General features: G+C 38.5%; 1 long non-coding RNA gene across 4 annotated transcripts; it reads left to right on the top strand.

The window, feature by feature from the left end:
- The first annotated feature begins 12,507 nt into the window (after positions 1-12,507).
- On the top strand, positions 12,508-14,997 carry LOC110935215. 4 transcript variants are annotated; one of them, XR_002588958.2, is made up of 7 exons: positions 12,508-12,787; positions 12,885-12,917; positions 14,015-14,099; positions 14,204-14,352; positions 14,619-14,704; positions 14,820-14,874; positions 14,956-14,997. It is a non-coding gene; the product is annotated as an uncharacterized LOC110935215 (long non-coding RNA). The 4 variants fall into 4 exon arrangements; XR_004890801.1 differs by having other exon boundaries at positions 14,204-14,368; XR_002588959.2 differs by having other exon boundaries at positions 12,510-12,787; positions 14,204-14,343.
- The last annotated feature ends 8,599 nt before the right edge of the window (positions 14,998-23,596 follow it).

Here is a 23,596-nt window from a genome sequence, read left to right as displayed (position 1 = left end):
TTAGTTGTTGAACGTCAATTATGTGATCAAGCACAAATCGGGAGTTAGAATAACTCTCCAACTTATGCTTGATAGCATCATGCTCGCATTTGGCAATGGCTAACTCCTTTTTGGTTTCCTCAACAAGGTTAATATAATCGTTAATACTAACTTGTTTATGATAAACAACTTTATTCAATTCGGAAACACTTTTCTTTAAGGTTTCAATTACAGCTTTAAAATCCTTTTCGTTTCGAGTTAACGCCATGTTTGCCTCTTTGCACTTTGACAGTTCAATAACCAAACTTTGATTGTGACTATGAACTGTTTCGGATTCACGCTTCAATTCATCATATTTAAGTTTCATATCAGCACAATCACTACATATGCTAGGAGTTTCAGATTTTACCTGACTTGTAGAAGCTGTGACATTACCCATGAATGCAGTCTGAGAAGAGAAAGATTCATCTTTAGTGAAAATCTTCTCCAATTCGTTCGATGTAGAATCAGCTTTCTTGATCAAGTCAGATTTTTGACTTTTTGTTTCCTTGGCATCATCCAACAAGTTATCAGCTTCAGAATCAGTTCTTTCATTCAATTTCGATTCGTCATCCGAACTTCCACTGTATCCCGAACTATCATCATTTCCCGAAGATTCACAATCATTATCATTCTTGACAATTTCAGCAAGAAATGCAGTTCCTGTTTGATCACCATTTCCCAACTGTATAGTCGGACCACAATCGACACTTGGATCGAATTGGGGTTGAGCTTGATTGAACTGTGGAAATGGAGAAGAGCTTGTATTGGATACACACACCGTTTGAAGCTTCGGTTGCTGAATGGAACTAGAACTAGCTGAAGGACCAAAACCCGGCAAATACATTTCTGTGTTTTGAGCGAGTGTAATCCTTTGAGCTTTCCGAATTTCCTCTTCGTTCTTGTGCTCCAACTTCTGAATGAATTCATAGATATTAACATTGACAGCATCCAGAATGCCCGTATGCTTTAAAAGCTCAATGAATGGGCTCCACTTTGGGGGTAGAGCATCAGCAAACCGTGCTACCATTTCTTGTTGAGATGTAGGAACACCAAAAGAACACATTTCACACAACAAATGATAATAACGAGTCGTTATATCATTTAGTGTTTCATTCTCTAAGAAATGAAATGATTCGAATTTCTTCTTCAACAGATCCTGGCGCGTCTTTCTAGTAGCAGCATATCCTTCTCCTCTTTCTACCACAAGATTCTGTATGTTTTGATTTTGCTTCGACACCAAAGCCCATTGACTTACACTTATGGATGGTTGTGGAAACATACTTTTCGCCCAGGCTGCAACAGAGGTTAGCTCTTGACTAAGTTGTGAGTCAATACTCCAGTCCCAAGGACTTGTACAACTCATTTTGATGAGATACTAATTGAAAAGAAGCTGAATAAACACAAACTGTTAGACTCAACAGACAATGATCGAAAGACCAATACTTGTTCGAAAGATCAACAGTGTTCGAAAGATCACTGTTGAGGTTCGAACAACAATTTCGAAAGATTCTCCACTCGAAGGATCCTTATCTTTCGAACAGTGATTTCGAAAGATTCTCCAATCGAAAGATCCTTATCTTTCGACACTGATCTCGAAAGATTCACAATGAAAGATCCTTATCTTTCGAAAATGTATTCTTCGAATAGATTCCCTGGATCGAAGGATAAGTCTCTGACTGCGAAGGATGGGTCGAAAGATGATTATCTATCGATCCTTCCTTGGTCGAAAGATGATCTTTCGATATCTAAAGGTATCCTTCGATCGCTTCTGACACAGCTGACACAAGGTTGACGGGTAGGTGAAAAGGTGATTGGTTGGTGAACCAACTTTCGGCAGAAGGGATGTTCTGACACTACCTTTCTACCAACTTTGATTTCCAAATAAAATATGCCCAAAATGGCAAACCTTATCCAGAAAGTCCGGTCACCGGAGATAACCGGAATCTTGGCCGGAAATAACCAAAACTTTTAAAACAAGATTTTTAAGTTACCCAACCCGATCTTGAACACACCCGGTTAGTTTAGAACACGTTTTTGTGTTTAAAAATGCAAGAAAACCACCAAAAACGGGTACTAAACCAAGTGTCCAAACACACCAAGACTTGAGCAAACTCGGTTTTTAACAAGGAAAAGAGCCACGGCTCTGATACCACTTGTAGGTCCCTCGGAGGTTGAGGTTCAACCTAATCCTTGTTATGTTAACACACTAGCAAGTGCGGAATCCAAGCTAGAGTGCAAACCGAGTTGGAGACAAGCACAAACACAAGACACACAAAGTTCACCGATTAACACCACTGTATTAATACGTATGAAGGTTCCGGTTACAAGCACAATGTTTACAAATCAGTTTTGCAAACTCTCTAAGTGTGTGTGTGTGTTTCCACAGAATGCTCTCACAATGTCTGCTCTATGTCTCTCACCAAGTGTCTATCTAGGTTCTGTGAACACACTACATGGGTATATATACCCGAAACATAGGCTGTCTGGGCGAAGGATCAGATATGCTGATCGAAGGATCAGATAGATGATCGAAACATCATCTATCGATCAAGGAGCTGTCGTAAGATCAGATATACACCTCGAAGGATGATATCCTTCGAGGTCCATGTAGGTCCCTTTCTTCCGGAGGATGACGAACCTAAACCTTGTTATATAAACCCACTAGCGAGTGCGGAATCCAAGCTAGCAAGCAAACCGGGATGAGACAAGTATAAACACAAACACACAAGGTTTCACCGATTAACACCACTGTATTAATGCGTATGAAGGTTCCGGTTACAAGCACAATGTTTACAAACAAGTTTTGCAAACTCTCAAGTGTGTGTGTGTGTTTTGACAGAATGCTCTCAACTTTCTATCTCTCGGAGTGTGTAGTCTATCTGTCTGACTTCAACACAACACACTGCATGGGTATTTATACCCATACACATTAGGTCTGACCGAAGGATCCGATAGATGTCTCGAAGGATCATCTATCGGTGTAGAACATGTCGAAGGATCAGGAGTATTGATCGAAAGATCATCTTTCGATCATCTTTCGATCATGCTTCCATCGAAGGGTTCACAGTGACCTCGAAGGATCATGTATCAAGGTCCATCCATCGAATGTTCAACTTCCAAGCTCATCGAAGGATCTAACTATCCTTCGATGAGACATCCTTCGAACCAAACATGTTACATTCACGAACAAACTGTTTGGCCAAGTCAAACTAGGAGGATAGTTGACTTGGTCAAACTTACAACGCTAACTTAGACATCGTTTTACATTGAGACTGAATACAGACAAAGTACAGACACACGTGCACCAACAAACTCCCCCTTGGCTGTAGCTTTGTCTCGATCTTTGATGTTTGCAGATTTGTCTCGATCTTGATCATCGTTGATCTTCATGTCTTCAAGTCTCGGATGTCCTTTCGAGTCTTCAATGTCGGAGGATCTTCAAAGTCTTCACATCTTGAAAGCAGAGAGTGTATCAACAAACTACCCGTATCATGTAGGAAGTGTGTTGACAAACTCCCCCTTAACATAAGCTCCCCCTTGAGTTATGCTCGTGAATGACTTGATCTTTATGAAGTGAGATCCTTGTGGTGTTGATGATGGTCTGCGGCAACTCGATCATCTTCATCTTTTGAGTGCCTTCACTTCGTGTCTTCATTCCAAAGCTTGTCATCGACCATGTTCTCCTAGCCTTTAGAATCTGCACATGCAAGAAATCTAAACGCGTAATGAGAACAACTGCTTGGAATATAGTTAACATAAACACGACACACATATGACCATGTTTCAATCAAACACCGTCCGACAGTTTGAAAGTTTAACAAATTTATCAATTTAAGTTTTAACTTTCAAAACATGCAAATTTCGACCGTTTATGAAGATTTAGTCAGTTTGGTTTTCGTTCAGGTTTCAGGTAACGAAGACTTGAGCTCCAACATCGTACGATCGAAAGTAAAGCAGAAATTAAATCTTTTTGGTATTTTTGAGTTTTTCAAAAGTAAAGACTGAAAGCAGTAAATAAATATATACAGACATTCTTTTTGCGAGTTTCGAGGGTAAGAGAATCATATCAGTGTACGGTCACGCCAAAACACTCTTGTTGTTCAATTAATTAACATTAAGATAAGCATCCTATAACAATTATCGGTATTGTTGTCCACTTAAGCTCAACTTATCATTTGTAATCATGGCGAGGGGATACGTTAAGGTATAATTTATACTTACCGACCGGTGTTCATCCACATCACGATACATTCCCGTATCAAGGTATGCACGAGGGTTCATCTTACCGGTGAGTATACCGATTATCATCTGTTTGACCGTATATGATGTGAGATTCTCACTTATTTTGTTTTGAAAACAAGCCCTTTGTGATATAATCACTTATTGATGAGGAACTTGATTTTCAATGCATGAGGGCACAGGAGCAAGTCCGTGAACAGGTCAGTACTTCCGTACAGCAGAGAGACGAACTTGACTCCCGGATAAATGTGATATTTTATCACTTATTTTTTTGGACATGTGATTGTTTATCACTTATTGAGGTCGAATGCAGTATGCAATATGTACACGTATGTATAGTATCATGGAAGATCTAGACTTGCGTCCCCGTTATTTTTCGGTAAAAGATACAACCATGATACCCAGATGATAAGCAGCATAAAGACCGAATATCTCAGAACCTCGGCAATCTATCAAACGAAATTTCGGTACTAAGACCATATGCCAATGAATGGTTCCCACCTGGTCTTCAGTCGGTTTAAGTTTATATCGCCCTGCACACTTTAAAATGATTGTGAGCCTACCGATACATCTTATATAGAGCTGCTTATCGCTTTTCATTTTAGGTTTAAAGAGGTTTGGATAGACCACTGATGTACTATCATTTTCTCTTTTTCTCGCCAGGAAACTCATTTTTGATTTTCTATTGTTTTTGTGTTTTTAAATTTTTCGATGTTTTTGGATTTTTCAATTTTTGAATTACTCCCCCTAAAATCAACAAACTAAGATAAATTTAAAAGACACAAAGATATTTACAAAAATGATTTTCCGATGTTGGTTTTACTCTTGCTTGACCTTAATGCCGTTTACCAGTAATAAATAATCAAATCTTGATTTATCAAAAGCTTTGGTAAATAAGTCGGCACGTTGGTCATCGGTGTGGACCTTAACAACATCGATTAGCCTTTTGTCAAAGCAATCACGTATGAAGTGATATTTGATATCGATGTGTTTGGTCTTTGAATGCTGCACAGGATTTTTAGTGATCTGTAATGCAGCAGAATTATCAACGAAAATAGGAGTAGTTAGGAATTCAAAACCGTAGTCCCGCAATTGTTGTTGAATCCAAAGAACTTGAGAGCAACAACTTGAGGCAGCAATGTATTCAGCTTCGCATGTTGATGTAGCAACGCACGTCTGCTTCTTGCACTGCCATGTAACTAGGCGATTTCCTAAAAACTGACATCCAGCCGTTGTTGATTTACCGTCGATTTTGCATCCGCCAAAATCAGAATCACTGAATGCGACCAAGTCGAAGTTATTATCCCTAGGGTACCATAGACCGGTGTCAGGGTAACCCTTCAAATAACGAAAAATCCTTTTGACAGCAGTAAGATGTGAGGCCTTCGGGTTGACTTGATATCTGGCAAGCAGGCATGTTGGGTACATTATGTCTGGCCTTGATGCTGTGAGGTACATAAGCGATCCAATCATCGCGCGGTAGTATGAGGGGCTAACGGCTTCACCCTTCAAGTCAGGAGTAATTCCGTGATTTTGTGGCAAGGGGGTACCAATGGGCGTTGCATCGGACATCTGGAACCGGCTCAAGACGTCTCCAACATATTTAGTCTGATGGATGAATATCCCAGACTCAGTTTGTTTCACTTGAAGGCCCAAGAAGAAGGTCATTTCCCCCATTGCACTCATCTCGAATTTATCCTGCATAATCCGCTCGAAATTCCTACACAAAACATCATTAGTAGAACCAAAAATAATGTCATCAACATATACCTGCACCAGCAGAAGATCTCCATCTTGTTCTTTGATGAAAAGAGTGCAGTCGATAAGACCCCGTCGAAAACCGTTCTCCAGCAGATAAGTAGATAAGGTTGCATACCAAGCTCGTGGTGCTTGATGAAGACCATAGAGAGCTTTGTAGAGCAACCAAACCCGATCGGGATGGATAGGATCTTCAAAACCTGGAGGCTGTTCGACATACACCTCTTCTTCAACCACACCGTGCAAGAATGCACTTTTGACATCCATCTGGTAGACTTTGAATCCTTTGAATGATGCATAAGCAAGAAAGATTCGAATAGCTTCCAGACGAGCAACTGGTGCATAGACTTCGTTGTAATCAATACCCTCTATCTGACGAAAACCTTGAACGACCAATCTTGCCTTGTTACGAATAACCACTCCATGGTCGTCCTTTTTGCATTTGAAAACCCATCGTGTGCCAATCTTCTTGTAGTTCTCAGGTCTTTCAACAAGCTTCCAAACACCAAGCTTTTGAAATTGCTGAAGTTCTTCCTGCATAGCTTCAACCCAAGCACTATCTTTCAATGCTTCTTTCCACGATTTTGGTTCTTCTTGTGACACGTAACACGCGAAGGACCAATCATTCTGAAGACCAGATTCTCTTATTGTTGAATACAAACCAGCATTTCGGTTGTTTCTCAGCTGATTACGCATCTGCACACCGCGATGGACATCTCCTATAATATTCTGCTGGGGGTGGGTATCATGAATCCTCATTTCAGGATTATCCGGCACACGAGAATTGATACCCAAATTGTTAAGATTAAGATCAACAACCAAATGTACACCAGGAATTTCTGTAGAAGAGGATGCATTCCCTTCAGCAGTATCCACATTCTGCACATGAGGTGTATCAACAGAAGCACCTTGAACAGGAACCACTGGAGCTGAAGAACCTTCAGCTGCAGCTGCATCATGATATTCATCATCTTCAGAAGATTCATTATAATCAGCAGTATCTTCATAAACCTCATTTTGAACCATATTGTTGACAGATGAAGAAGCTTGTGGGTCAACAATAATAGGTCTAACCAATGGCGAGTCAGCAGCGTTGTCACTTTCAAACAACATTCTAGCAGCTGCTGATTCCACGTCAAAGGTTGGCAGATTGATGGAGTCAAATAGCCCATCATAATCGAACATCCACGGATCACCCGGAGCCCTAACAGGACTCGTGTACCTTTGAACTCTCACCTCGCTCCATAGCTCAATCTTTTTGGTAGCTAGATTCCAAACACGAAAATTTGGAGTGGCATATCCAAGAAAGAAACCATCGATAGCCTTCGCTCCAAATTTGCCATCTGGATCAATCATAGTACATGGAGCACCAAACGGTTCAAGGTAAGAAAGATCCGGTTTCCTTCTCTAAAGGAGTTCGAAGCAAGTCTTGCCATGTCTCTTTACTGTAAGAACTCTGTTTAACGTGTAGCATGCAGTCGATACAGCCTCCCCCCAGAATTGAATAGGGAGTTCCGACTCTACTAACATTGTTCTTGCAGTTTCTATAATCATTCGATTCTTCCTCTCTGCGACACCATTTTGTTGTGGAGTATAACGAGAACTGTACTCATGAAGAATGCCTTTAGAAGTACAAAACTCATCCATAACTTGATTCTTGAATTCGGTTCCATTGTCGCTTCGGATCCTCTTCACTTTCAACGAATAGAGATTCTCCAACATTGTAAGAAGATCCTTGAGGATGCCAGGAGTTTCACTCTTGTGTGCCATGAAGGATACCCAAGAAAATCTAGAGTAGTCATCAGTAACTACTAGACAATAGGCGTCACCGAACATTGTCTTGTGTTTCATAGGTCCAAAAAGGTCCATATGAAGGCGTTCGAGATGCATGCTGACTGTGTTGATTTTCTTCAAAGGATGGGATTTCTTCGTTTGCTTCCCTTTTTGGCACGAGACACAGATATCTTGTAGATGAAAACTTCTCACAGGCACACCATTCACAAGATTATTTTTCACCAAATGGTTCATCTTCCTCAAGTGAATGTGTCCCATTCTTCTGTGCCAAGATATCGACTCCTTTTCCGTGGCTTTTGAGACAAAACAAGTTACTTGTGCAGAGGTCGTAATCGCCTGGCTCATATCGAGAATATAAAGATCATTAACTCTCGGAGCCGATAAGAGAATCCATTCTTGTGGAATTTTAAATCCAGGTTTCAGCACATAACATCCAGCATCATCAAAGATTACTGAGAACTTTTTATCGCAGATTTGCGACACACTTAGAAGATTGTGATCAATTTGCTTCACATAATTGATCTTGTCGAAGCACACGATACCATTGGAGACACTTCCTTCTCCAGTGATATATCCTCCTTTATCACCCGCAAATGCAACATACCCTCCTCTAATATTTCTCACGTCGTATAGGAGCCGTAAGTCGCCAGTCATGTGCCTTGATGCTCCACTATCAACAATCCAATGACTATTAATAGTTCCTCCTGGAACACCCTGCACATGTCAATTAAAAACATCAGTTGAGGATGGGGACCCAAGCCTTGGTGGTCTTGGGTCGTCCCTGAGCATCACGATAAGTGATCTCAATCTCTTGATGATTTTTGAGAACCACTGCTCCCCCTGAATTGACACCCGTTTTAGGTATCCAAGTTTGTTTTTGCCTACCAGATTTATTTTTATAAACAATTTTTGAAGTCTCTGGTTTTACAGGTTGTGACACACTTGGTTTCCTTTTAACTGTTTTAACTTCAGATTTTAAAGCTTTTTCAACAGTTTTTACATTCTTACGTCGTTGCTTAGTTTCTTGTTCTTTCACCGTTCGTTTATCATGTTTTGGTGAAATTGATCGACGTTGAGGGTGGGCTGTTTCAGGTGGAGCTCTTTCAACAAAATTTGGTTTGGGAAAATTTCTGCATTCTTTAATGATGTGCCCAACCTTCCCACATTTGAAACAAGTTCTCCTTTCAACAAACTTAGGAGAATTTGTTCGACTAGCAGATGTCGAACCTGTAGAACCTGAGGTACTTGCTTTTACATCACACCCGTTTGTGTGTTGGGTGTAATTGTTATCGCTATTACGTTTCAAAATTTTGACTTTTTGTACAAAATCGGTGTTTGATTTGTTTTCAAAAGTCTCAACTTTATCCGTACCCCTTGATGCTACAAATTTAACATCTTTTGCTTTCTTCTTGTAACGAGCTCCTTTTGATTCAAACTTAGCCTTTGGCTTTGGAGCTCGTTTGACTGGTTGTTTACCATTAGAAGCACCAGGTTGTTGAGTGGTTGGTGATTTTTGTTTACCATCAACCAACGTGCACAACACATTACTGCTTTTAACAGTAGACACACATGTCTCATCAACTTTGACAGAATCAATCACTTGTTTCTTAACAGATGAGACTTCAGGAGTATCAGGATCACACAGGATGTGATTCTCAAGAGGAATGACTACTCCTTTCATCTTACCAAGTGATTTATCCTGATCACTTACATCCAAATCCGTTTCATCATCCGATGACTCATAGTCCTCGATAATTGGAGGACTTTGCTTCATGGATGTTGAGGCTTCTTGTTGCTTTGTGGATGTATTTGCAGAATTTTCCGGTTTGAACCCTAGGCCAGTAGAAAATTCCTCAAAGTTCAGAGGCACTCTGGGTTCATACCGAGGCATTTCATCCTCGTCAGGCATTTTGGTATAGTTGTCCATCAAAGGGCGCGGACATTTCTTATACCCTATGCCTTTCTGATTTCACTACAACAAAAATGGCTTTTTAGGACCTTTTCTGAGGGACGCTTGTTAAAGAGCGTCCTAAAAAACTATTTATTAGGACTAATGAAATTTTGGGGTCCTTTTATAATATACTCTACTAAACCGGTGTCCTAAAAACCTATTTAACAGGATGGATGATTTTTTTGGGTCCTATTATCATATAATTTAATAGGACACTTAAAATGTAGATCCTAATAAAGTACTTTATAAGACATTTAATTGTTAGTGTCCCATTATGTGGTATTGTATTAGGACACTTGATCATATGGGGTCCTATTATAACATAACTTAGTAGGACACGTTGTAGTTAAGTCATAAATGTTCAGTTTTATAGGACCCTTTCTAGTCGAAGTCATATTAGAACTTAACTTAATAGGACACTTGACACTTGGGTCTTATAACTTTAAACTTTATAGGACACTTAATCATTGTGGTGTTATTATAATACACCGTAATAGGACACTTGATATTTGAGTCATAAAACATTAGTTTTATAGGAGGCTTATTCGCTAGAGTTTTATTATAATATAACTTAAAAAGACACTTGACACTTGGGTCTTATATATTTAACCTTTATAGGACGCTTAATCATTGTGGTGTTATTATAATACACTGTAATAGGACACCTGATATTTGAGTCATAAAACATCAGTTTTATAGGACGCTTATTCGCCAGAGTTCTATTATAACATAACTTAATAGGACATTTGACATTAGGGTCTTATAACATTAACCTTTATAGGACGCTTAATCATTATGGTGTTATTATAATCCACCGTATTAGGACACTTGATATTTACTAATGTGGTTAAAATTTAATACATATGGTTATGTATATTATTTTGTGTGACCAAAGGTTATACAATATCTACATTTAAAATTTAAAAAAAAAAATCATGGGCCTTTACATAACATTCATCACATCATTGTCACTTTGTTTATTTTCGTGTGACGAAATATTATCATATGTTATGAAAAAATGTGTGATTATAAACTTACAACATATTAAAAATTTTTCCAAAATTATTTCATTCTAAAACTTCCCATCAAAATATTTATCCTAGAGTTTAAATTTTCACTCAAAGTATTTAATCCAAAAACTTCCCATCAATATATTTCATCCTAAAACTTACCAACAAAATATTCATCCTAAAAGTTAAATTTACCCCCAAAATAACTTCCCCCCAAAAATATTTCATTATAAAACTTCTAACCAAAATATTTCATTCAAAACTCCCCTTTCAATTAATATTCTCATTTGAAAAATTATATTAGTTAATATTATAAAACAAAAAAAAAGTTACTACATATTAAAAATTTATCCTATTATTAATGTTATATATTCTAACCATATGTGTTTTCTTCTAAATAATATGTAAGAGTATGCATATTAGTTACGTTTATATACGTTTTTGTTTTTAACGAGGTGACGCTACCCGCGCGTTGCGGCGGGAGTTGATTACCAAAGAGTTTTTTTTTCTCGTCTATGGGGTTTGATTTATTTATTTATTTTTTGTCATTTTCGTCCAAATCAATAACTTTTTTCAAAAATAATTAACTCAGAGGTAATTTGGTCAAATAACATATATCTTTTTTTTTATCTTTTACATCCAAAAAAACCTTTTAGCATTTATCTTTTTAGATTATATAATTCTAATACTAACAAAAATAACAATTAACATTAACATTACTGTATAAAAGATAGATATAAGTTGATGTTGCCGTACATTGCAGCATAAATGTAAAAATGAATGTCCAAGGTGATGGTTTTATGTTTCAGGTTGGATAATAATTATGATAAGTATATGCATCCTATCTAAGACCGTGGGGTATGGTGGGGCGTGGGTTGGAGGTATGGTGCGACACGTGGAGTATGGGGCACCCAAGACCAAAAGTCAATTTCGAAGAGGTATGGTGGGGCGTGGCGTGGAAAAAAAGTCAATTACAAAGGGTTAGTGCTCTTGGCCAATGAGGTTCCGCCATGTCATGTGGGTAGCCCCGCCTAACGCCCAGGCTGAAATCCCCGCCCAAAGGGCCACGCCCAAACCCAAGCCCACCCGGGATGATGACTTGGGCGTTTATACCCAACCCACGCCCCAACTCCCGCCTAATGCCCCATAGTCTAATTCTTTATTTACGTTCTTTAAAAGTGTTTTACATAAATATTAAATAGATAAATATAAATAGCTTCTAAAGAGTTTAATATAGTTACTTCAATACTCTTAGATATTATTCATGCGTCATATAGCCGGTGGTATATGCTAACATTTAATTTAATTTAATTTAAATAGAAAACATATAACATTTTCATCCAAATACAAAACCTATTCCGTAAATCAAGTTGTGCTTGATTTAAGCTAAGAATTTAAACGCCGTGACTATAACTTTGAATGAAATAGAACCTTGAACGTGGCTTTTGACTGCGTTGAACCTAGAAAATTTACCCGTATGTTAAGGCGGGTTTGTTTTGCGTGTGCACTCGAGTAAGGTTAGCATTTCATGTATTACAAAGCAATAGCATTTTTAGAGTTTGAAGGCTTGTGTGTTGTAGTAATTCTTACACCCAATAAATACTAAATTACACCCAATGCCAGGATTTGTACCCTATTCTTTTCTCCTTTACGCTTTATATGTTCTAGTAATTCTTATTATCCTTTTTAGTCATGTTTATTCGCCTATTTTTTATATTTGACCCAAATGAATTCTATTCCCTCTCTTGCTTTAAAATTTCATTTCCCTCCTTAAAATTTATATTCTCGCATCTCTGCAAACCCTAAATTAGTTCCCCACATAAAAACTGATCCGCATTCCTTCTGTTCCCAGTTTTCCCACCCCTCATCCTTCCAAATCATGATCCCTTCATCTTTCTCCCAAGAAGGCAGTGGCAAGAATGAGGCATGGGTACTGTTATGCACAAAAACACTGAAAAGATTCGTCTATTTATGCATCAATTAAAATTCCCAAAGATCTACGGCAATCATATTGGTATAATTTATTACGTGTTCTAAGACATGTTCCATTTTTAAGCATCTGATTTAAATATATTATCCTGTTATAATTGTTATCTTTAATATGTCTACAGTGTGCTCCTGTTTGATCTCTTTTTGCTAGACCAGTAAGTTATTATTTTTGTTTGTTTTTATGTGTTTTTCTATCTTGCAAATTAAGCTTTCAGATTTGTTGGTTGAAATTGGGCACTAATGGTTGTCACATATCCATGAAAAAGATGTGTTAGTTTTATTTTTGGTATCTGCACACAACATGTTTGATGAAATGCTGTGTGTAATAGTTTTATTTATTTACTTATTTTTTTTTCAATTTTCAAAATTTATCACAAGGTAGAGTATTCAAATGTTATATTTGTTAACTTTCTTTGCAAGCTACCACAATTTAAATGTTAGACTATGGGGTATGGGGCGGGGGTTGGGGCATGGGTTGGGTACAAACGCCCAGGTCACCACCCGGGTGGGCTTGGGTTTCGGCGTGGCCCCTTGGGCGGGGGTTTCAGCCCGGGCGTGGTCTTCCGTTGCCGGCTCTCATTGGCTGGGTTGGCTAGGCTATAGGTGGCTAGGCTTTTTTTTAATTTTGTGTGTATTTTTATAATAACTGAAAAAAAATTATAAAGCCACGCCCCGCCATACCGACCCAACATGCGACTGACCAGCAGTGCCCCTTGAAGTCCACGTGTCAACCCATACCCCAAACCCTCGCCCCACCATACCCCACGGTCTTATACTAGTGTCACCCTTTTTGTTGGTGTTGTATTTATCAGTTTTTTTGTTTGTGGTGTTTATATCAATCATCATATGTAGATTAGAGAGCAAAAGAATGTCCTGTTTGCAAGGGGAGATTCAAAAGGGTGAAAATTAAAAGTATTATAATGTCTTTAACATACGAATTAAGAACATGTTGTATTGTTCAATCTGTCTCAAAACTTGATGATGGTAAATGATTGCTCTTTATACTTTATAATCAAATATGTATATTCATAATGTTTAGTACTCCTGTACTGATGTTAAGAATTTATTAAGCAAGTTAATTGGTCCCTAATATGGTTTCTTCCATCTCTAAACAACTCTATATCAAATTCAAGAAGTCATTAATTACTTTTATGTTCTCTTTTTTCACATATGCAGCGGACAACGTTTTATTTTTTGCATCTTGAAAAGTGTTTTTATTGTGTATTGAAAGTTCTTTATTTTGTTTCAACAGGTATCTGTATCTGTCAATATTATTGCTAAAAATAACTGGCTTATTTCGTGGCTTGGACCTATTCTTTGTGGTTATGCCATCTGAGGTATGCTTAATTTTGCATAATGACCATGTTTTAAAATCTTTTTCATACTGAAATATGTAATTATGTGTTTAAAAAGCCCCAGATAACCTGTAAAATTACAACAGGCACCTATCAGTTTTCAAGCATGCCCTTTCTATAATTCAGCTGGCCCATTTGAAGCCCCTAGGGCGGACGAAACATGGAAAGGGCATCAGACGAATGGCAAACAACAACGACGGGCATCTCCAAATCATGAGCGGATCAGGTCCAAATCGTAACCAACAACCCAAGTTAGTATATGTATAAATTGACGTCCTAGTTTCACAATAGTCATAGGTTCACAGCAGTCGCACGTTTAAATTAGGTTGAAGTGTTAGGTTCTATTTATCATTTGATTATTTTAATTGCTAAATTATTGTTAAATTGCATTAGTTCGATTGAACTTGAACATATGATTTGATTTTTCTAATTAAACTGCACCTCTACTTTATCGCTTCTAGTGTTAAATCTTATCTTATGCAACTTACATGCTTGTTTCAGATGAAGTTGATCCGGAATGGGATTCATCACAAACTACAATTGGTTATGTGGATGGAAATAGTGACCTAGCTCACAGTGTGCTTGAGGTATTTTTTTATTTTATTATTCTCAATCTGCACACATTATTTAACATGATGCTGAGATCAAGCAATTAATCTTTTATGTTATTATACTTAATCAACAATATGAATTTTTGAATAGAACTGATTTAGAATGCATTGGTGCATCCATCGCATGGCCCTGTCCATTCATCTCGGTATGTATTTGTTAAACTTGTGATACAAATAATTTTAATATCATGGAACTTAATGCTTATATATGGATGGTTTATTTGTAGGTAGTCCATGAGGATTGAGGACGCATGATGACTCAAGATTTTATGCTTCTTATTTCTTTAATTGTTTTTAATTTCTTTGTTAAATGTTAAGACTTTATGTTAGATAATGTTATAACTTATTTATGGTTAGTGTTTTTGTTATGAACATGCTTAATATAATGAAGTTTTATTTCTTTCATTAGTTGATGTTATACAATAACTATTAGAATGTTATATGTTGATGGTCTGTTTATAAAATTGGTTTTATAATTATCTTATTTGTGATATTAGGACCATTTTCTTGATATTAAAGTAGCTATAACGTTACATCGTAAAGGTCCTATACATTAATTTTTAAGGACGCTTGTATGTGTATCAAGAGATTAAAAGTAGATAATAACATATTAGAACATTGTAAAAGTGTTTTAATATGTTCTTTAGGACGTTATTTAAGTTATATATAGACATTATGCGACCATAAAATTGGTTTCATAATCTTATTTGGTATACTAGGACCCTTTTCTTGGTATTAAATTAGCTATAATGTCACATCATAAGGGTCATATCAATTAATTTCTAAGGACGCTTGTAAGTGTATCAAAAGATTAAAAGAATGTAAGCACATGTTAGAACATCGTAAAAGTGTCCTAATATGTTTTTATTAGGACACTATTTTGGTTGTTCAAAGACATATTACGCGACCATAAAATTGGTTTCATAATCTTATTTGAGATGTTAGGACGCTTTTTTAGTTCCGGGACTTATTACGACCCCTTTACATGAAACGCTTTTACCGCTGGTCCTATTAAATGAAAGGTCCTATAAAATAGCATTTCTGGACGCTTTTGCGTGTACTAAAAACCCAGTTTTCTTGTAGTGTTTCCCTTTGGTTTTTGAACTTCGATGATGTGATCAAGCACAAATTGGGAGTTAGAATAGCTATCCAATTTCTGTTTGATCGCATCATGCTCGCATTGGGCAATGGCTAATTGCCTTTTAGTTTCTTCCACAATGTTAATATATTCATTTATACTTACTTGCTTGTGGTAAACAACTTTGTTAACTTCGGACACATTTTTCTTTAAAGTTTCAATTACAGATTTAAAATCTTTTTCGTTCCGAGTTAAAGCCATATTTGCCTCTTTGCATTTGGAAAGTTCAATAACCAAATTTTGATTATGACTATGAAGCTTTTCTAGTTCAAGCTTCATATCAGCACAAGATTCACAAACACTAGGAGCAGGAGGTTCAGAATTTACCTGACTAGAAGAGGCTGAACCGTTTGCCATAAAGGCAGTTTGAAAAGAAAAAGCTCCATCTTCAGAAAATAACTTCTCCATTTCCTTTGATGCAGTAGCCGCCTTCCCAATCAGAATTGATTTCTGACATTTAAGCTCATCAGCTTCATTCAGTAGATCTTGAATATCATCACCTCCTTCCTCATTCACATCAGACTCTGAGTGATTATCCCCAGAAACAGAGCCTTCTTCATCAGAACTTCCAGAAATACCAGAACTGTCATTATTCTCAGAAGAATCTTCTTTAATGATCTTGGCATAACAAGCTCTTCCACTTCCATGACCACCCTGATCAAACTGTACCGACCAGTCACATCCCTCATCTGCTTGAACAGTCAAAGCCTGATTGGAATTTGAAGTCCCAGACTGGCCCTGATTGTCATTAACTGCCACCATCCACCTGTCTTGGTTATCATGCTGGGCATTCACATTTGTGGTCCTCGTCTGGTTTCTAAAAGGGTTATGATTGCCTTGTTTTGTTGGTCGAGTGCACTCACGTTTGAAGTGCCCTTTCTCGCCACAGTTAAAGCATGTGACAGCATTAATATCAAACCCATACTTCGTGTTTTTCTTTCCTTCCAACGAAGTTCTTCCAGTACGAGCCATAAAATCTTTCGCCCTTCTAACCGCACTAGCAAAAGCCCATTTAATATCCATCAACTCCATTTCTTCCTTGTCGATCTGATCATAATCTTCATTGGTCATGTTGATGTTTCCAAGCTGACCAGCTACCAAACCACAATAAGCACTGACCATTGTGTTGATAATTTCCATATGTTCCTTAGCAACTTCAATGCTGAGATGTGAAAGGTTTGAATTATCGACTCGGATCGTGTTAGGGTTTTGGGGTTGAGGTTGAGAATTGCTTGTATAATGAGCTTGTTGTTGTTGTTGTGGTGGTTGGACTTGTGGCTGTGTTGGGACAGGAATGTAAGATCTTGGATCAAAAGCCGGAGCAGCAGTTGATTGAGGAAACGGAAAGGAACTTGAACTTGTGTTGGACACAAATGCAGTTTGCGGTTTAGGTTGTTGAGCTTGAGCTGCAGCAGATCTTGCCAAAGCATCAAATCCTGGAAGATACATTTCCGTATTCTGAGGAACTGGAGCTCGCTTTGCTTTTCTGATTTCTTCATCATTTTTATGTTCCAGCTTCTGTATGAACTCATAGATGTTATCCGTATCTAGAGTTTTAGTATGCTTCAACAACTCAATAAACGAACTCCATTTTGGAGGTAGGGCGTCAGCAAACTTAATCACCATGTCTTGTTGAGTAGCCACAACCCCATACGCAAACATTTCACTAATCAGATGATAGAAACGTGTTGACATATCATTTAACGTTTCGTTTTCCAAAAACTGAAATGAATCAAATTCTTTCTTCAACAAGTCGTGACGAGACTTTCGAGCTGCTGCATTCCCTTCTCCTCTTGTAACTAAGGCATCCCACAATATTTTCGTGGTCTTGCAGTATGAGAACTGATGATAGATGTCTTTGCTGAGTGCTTGTGTAAGTGTAGCAAAGGCCTTTTTCTCCAATTCATAAGCCTTCTTGTTATCTTCGAGCATGTTGGCGTAACCTTCTGAAGTGGATGCTCTAGATTCTAGACTATCATTGAATGCATTGACAAAACACATCCAAAGATCGGTGCTTTGTCCTTGAACATACGTGTGAAAGCGGCTTTTCCACGATGGAAAGTCGTTCATGTGGTTCAGCTTTGGTGGACGATTGTTACTGCCCGCTTCACTCTCACTAATCAGAAGGTTCTGAAGACTTTGACTTTGATTGGATACCAAAGCCCATTGACTTGGACTGATTGACGGCTGTGGCAACATACTTTTCGCCCAATCTGCAGCAGTGATTAACTCTTGACTAGATCGTGAGTCCAAGCTCCAATCCCATGGACTTGTACAGCTCATTTTAATCAAATACTAATAGAAGAGCTGAAAAACCACAAACTGTTAGACACAAACAACCACAAATCGAATGATACTGACTTGTTCGAAAGATCAATGCTTGTTCGAATGATCAACAAGGTTCGAAAGATCCCTGTTGAGTTTCGAACAAAGATTTCGAAGGATTGACTTCGAAAGATTGACCACACGAAGGATCCTTATCCTTCGAAAGATGATTTCGAAAGATTCTCCTTATGTTTCGAACACAGATCTCGAAAGATTCACCAACACGAAGGATCCTTATCTTTCGAAAAGATTCCAGAAACGAAAGATAATGTTCAGACTTCGAAAGATTACTCGGAAGATGCGTATCTATCGAGCTGTCTTTGATCGAAAGATGTCGAAGGATATCTTTCGATGACAAAGGTTATCTTTCGACGACTAAGGTTATCTTTCGAATGCTCACTGACACACTGACAGAAAGTTGACAAGTTGGTGAAAAAGGTGATGGGTAGGTGAGATCTTTCGGCAGAAAGGTATGGTCAGACTGTACCTTTCTACCAACCCCGATTTAACCTGCAACTTTACCAAAAATAGATAATAGTTTCCTGAACACCGGTGACCGGAATAGTTACCGGAATATGCCGGAAATTTCCAAGACACTTAAAAACAAGTTTTTAAGTTACCCAACCCAACCTTGAACACTCCCGAAAGGTTTAGAACGCGTTTTTCAGTTTAAAGATGCAAGAAAACCTCCAAAAACGGGTGCTAAACCAAGTGTTCAAACACACCAAGAACTTGAACAAAACCCGGTTTTAAACAAGGTAAAGAGCCAAAGCTCTGATACCACTTGTAGGTCCCTTTCTTCCGGAGGATGACGAACCTAAACCTTGTTATACAAACCCACTAGCGAGTGCGGAATCCAAGCTAGCAAGCAAACCGGGATGAGACAAGTATAAACACAAACACACAAGGTTTCACCGATTAACACCACTATATTAATGCGTATGAAGGTTCCGGTTACAAGCACAATGTTTACAAACAAGTTTTGCAAACTCTCAAGTGTGTGTGTGTGTTTTGACAGAATGCTCTCAACTTTCTATCTCTCGGAGTGTGTAGTCTATCTGTCTGACTTCAACACAACACACTGCATGGGTATTTATACCCATACACATTAGGTCTGACCGAAGGATCCGATAGATGTCTTGAAGGATCATCTATCGGTGTAGAACATGTCGAAGGATCAGGAGTATTGATCGAAAGATCATCTTTCGATCATCTTTCGATCATGCTTCCATCGAAGGGTTCACAGTGACCTCGAAGGATCATGTATCGAGGTCCATCCATCGAATGTTCAACTTCCAAGCTCATCGAAGGATCTAACTATCCTTCGATGAGACATCCTTCGAACCAAACATGTTACATTCACGAACAAACTGTTTGGCCAAGTCAAACTAGGAGGATAGTTGACTTGGTCAAACTTACAACGCTAACTTAGACATCGTTTTACATTGAGACTGAATACAGACAAAGTACAGACACAAGTGCACCAACAGTCCATCAATCGAATGCTTATCCTTCGGATGATCAACTTTCGAGCTTATCCTTCGGATGATCAACTTTCGAGCTAATCGAAGGATTCACACAATCCTTCGATGTCTTATCCTTCGACACACACATGTGACAACCATTTACTAACTGTTTGGCCAAGTCAAACCAGGAGGACGGTTGACTTGGTCAAACTTACATGACTGACAAAGACATCGTTTTACATCGAGACCGAATACAGACAAAGTACAGACACAAGTGCACCAATATCCTCACTTACGGATTTTGTCTATTTCATTGAGCGAAATCTTACTGACAGCCAAACTGAATTTCAATAAAACGTTTTGGGGTAGAAGATATTTGATGTTTGGGTTTTTTGGCGTTTCTAAGGCGAATGGGTTATATCAAATATGGCGTTTGGGTTTTTGTGTGTGTTTTTAATTGAAGGTCTGAGACGTTGAATTTCTAAGCATGTGCAGAATTTGATTTAAATCAAGAAATAGCGGTTGTTGAAGATTGAGACGTTGTTGGCTGCTGATAAAGCATGGAGTATCACAATAGCAAGATGTACCTGAGTCAGAAGAACCAGATACGAGTCATTATCTGACAGTGATAATACATTTAAAGAAGTACCTGTAAACCTGCTTGAAAGAGAAGACATTGACAAAGAAAAGAGTTGCTGAGATTCCTTCGCAACTTGTAATTAGGTCACCCTATGTCAGTATTAGGTTGCTGTTTAGTTTATTGTTCTTCTTAGCAGTTTTTTAATTGTGTATACCAGACGGTTCTTTAGAAACCGTGTGCACTTTGGTTATTCAATCGATACAAGTTCTTGTTCATATCACTTTCATCAGTATTCCGCACTTTTCATTGTGATTTTGATATCCAATTGGTAGTTTTGGGTCTTACATAACTTTTAAAACGCGTAAGGGATGTGACACGACCAACCTCCCAAACTTCACCCTGGTCAAAATTATACACAATACACTCAACTTATTGACTAACTAACAATCAAAGCTAAAAAGAAACGTGTGCACATGTTTTTCGCCCATTCCTCGTGTGCTCTTTGTTCTTCAATGAAAATGGTCGTCCTCATGAACATAGATGTACCTACAAGTCTTAACATTCATGTAGGAGCATGCTTCTCACAATAATCAAAACTTATTAGTTAAACCATTTTTACCAATTTAATAAAGAAATTACCAAGCCATGCTTTTATTCAACTTTGATTTTGGACAAAAGAAATTTACAACAACAACAAACCTAACTCATTTTCTTAGGAATCATGGTTGCATTTAGAATATGCATCAAGCCCTTTTAAACCTTCCAATAGCTTGGAAGGACGCGTAGGTCTCGTGAGGGTTATGTAGGGAACACATCCACAAAGTTCATTTAACTACTAAACAGAGTACAAAATAAATAAAATACAAGAGAACTAAAAAAATAAGAAAACAAAATAACTAAAGATAATATACAACAAAAACATACATACCTATCCCTATCTTTGGTATTGCTCGTTTGGGTCAACTGGCGGGTATGGCTAGTAGGGGTATCTGGTAAGGGCCGACATCATCTCGTTAAAATCATCAAGGGGCCCCCTTCGGCCGGTGGCGGCATTTGCATCGGGATGAAAGTAGAAGCGACTCCTTGAGGTCAATGAGGAGTGGGTTTAGAAGCCATGGATGGTGATGGGAGGTCCGCATAATTTGTCCACGAAGTGAACTGTTGAAATTCTCAGCTCGATTCATAATCTCATAATCATGGAGGAGATGGACGTTATTAATCGCCAATTGTTGGGTTGTGCCCAACGTCCTCCAACGCCTATCCTCTCGAGTATTTTGCTCGATACAAAGGCGGTTTTGTTCTTCTTCCCATGCCCGCCTTCGACCCAACTCCTACACCCTATGGGCCTCTTGCTGCTCCTAATGATTCTGCTGAGTTGCCCAATACTCAGCTTGTTGGGTTCTCCATTCTTTCCCGGAGTTGAGTTGCCGCTCTTCCCTTTCTCTTGCTTCAACCATGACTGCAGACACGTTATCATACACGTCGTGTTGCCCGTGATTCTAACTCCAACAGGCCGCTCTTCGCCTATTAATCATATACTGCACCACAGTGTTCGACGCTTCATTGTGACGCCGCACAAACCTTTACCTTGGGGCCCCTTGCCCCTCTTCTTCCGCCTCGTTTTCTTTATCACCTTCCTCCGTCTCTTCATCATCACCCTCTCCCGTATACTCATACTCGAACCTAGTATCCCGATCCACATTCTTGTACTTATTACCAACTAAATCCACTTAAATGTGTGATCCCTTCCTCATCTTGGTGAAGTCAAAATCGTCTATAGGTTTGACCACCCACAGTGAGTTTTCGGGGAGACGGTTTTGTTGCACAATCATGGCACTGATCAATCGAACATATAGGATCATTTTTCTATTGTATTGATTCCTCATATCCCATATGTTCATCCTGGTAATGTGTCGCCATGATAACTTCGGTTCCCCAAAGGGTAGTGCATGTAAGACACGGAGATCCCAAACCCGGACCTTCCCTCGGTCCCCCAATCTAACCATCACATTTTCCAAGGAGATATTTTGAAGGATTTTTCCTTCTACAGATAGGTGATTTCGGTCGTATTGGCCACTCATGTAATTTTGAAGAGTTGGCTCGAGGAGGTTGGCCGGATCTACCTGAACCAAATTTGATTGCCAAAACAAATTGGTTTCATAATAGTAATAACTATTAACAACCAATGAATCAAAGTTGGCTATTTGGTTCAACGAATTAAAGGTCATAACCATCGTATCTCTCCCCGTATCTCCTACCAGCCTCCACATATACGCAGGGTCGTTTGGGTTTTCAAGCCTTAGCGATGCCAACCACTCAGACACCGCCTTTAAGTACACCCTTTGAGTTGCGCCCTCATACCAATCCAACGCGCACACCTGATGCGTGCTAGTGTGTATATATTTTAGGTATATATTTTAAGCCCTTTTTACACCTTTTAGCCAAGTTTTAAATTTATAAAACATGATATTTACTAACACTAAACACACATATGGGCAAGTGCACCCATCGTGGACGTAATATAGTGTTGGTAAGATACCGAGGTCGTCCAAGGACACAAGAGCTTTTAGTACCGGTTTATCCTCAACGTCTAATCAAATCAAAATGTTAGAAAAAGATTTTTAAACTAAGAAAATAAAACTAACTAAATGCTGAAAAATAAAATAAAAGTAAAAATAGATAGACAAGATGAATCACTTGGATCCGACTCGTGTGTTAGTATAACCTTTGATTATTTTTGCACTTTTGCACCTGTTTAAGAGATTATCTTAGTTATTGTAGTAGGCCCCTCTTTTGAAGGCGACTTTACCCTCAACCCAGTAGTTTGAGCCAGCAAGGATATAATCCTAAAGGAGATAAGGCGAGATATAGTATCTTCAAGCCTTTCTCGTCCACCTTGTTGTTGAGGGAAATTTTGTGACTCATTTCTTTGTTGTTGAAAGTTGGTTCTTTGATTTTGTTGGTTACTACCACTGCCGGGTTCTCTCCAACCAAGGTTAGGGTGGTTTCGCCATCCTTGGTTGTAGGTTCCCGTTGGAGGACCCGACGGCCTAGGTCTATTATCAATGTAGTTTACCGATTCTGTATGATCATCCGTTTCTTTCATACAACTCCAATTTTCATGTGGCCCACCATGCCCCTCACAAGCCATAACCGAGACTGTTTTTGTCATTTCTAACTTTTTAATTTTAGAAGAAAGGGCCTCGATTTGGGCTTGTAAAGAGGTGCTTTCATCAACCTTATGGGCGCCCGGGGCAATAGATTTATTGCCTCGGGGAGTGTGCCATTGGAAATTGGTTTGAGCAACTTCCTCAATTTGATTATATATTTCATGCGGGCGTCGATTACTTAAAAGTCCC

Source organism: Helianthus annuus, chromosome 4 (genome assembly GCF_002127325.2).
Source record: "Helianthus annuus cultivar XRQ/B chromosome 4, HanXRQr2.0-SUNRISE, whole genome shotgun sequence".
Lineage (NCBI taxonomy): Eukaryota > Viridiplantae > Streptophyta > Magnoliopsida > Asterales > Asteraceae > Helianthus > Helianthus annuus.
The sequence above is the reverse complement of the archived record's forward strand: the minus strand, read 5'-3'. Positions and strand labels throughout refer to the sequence as shown.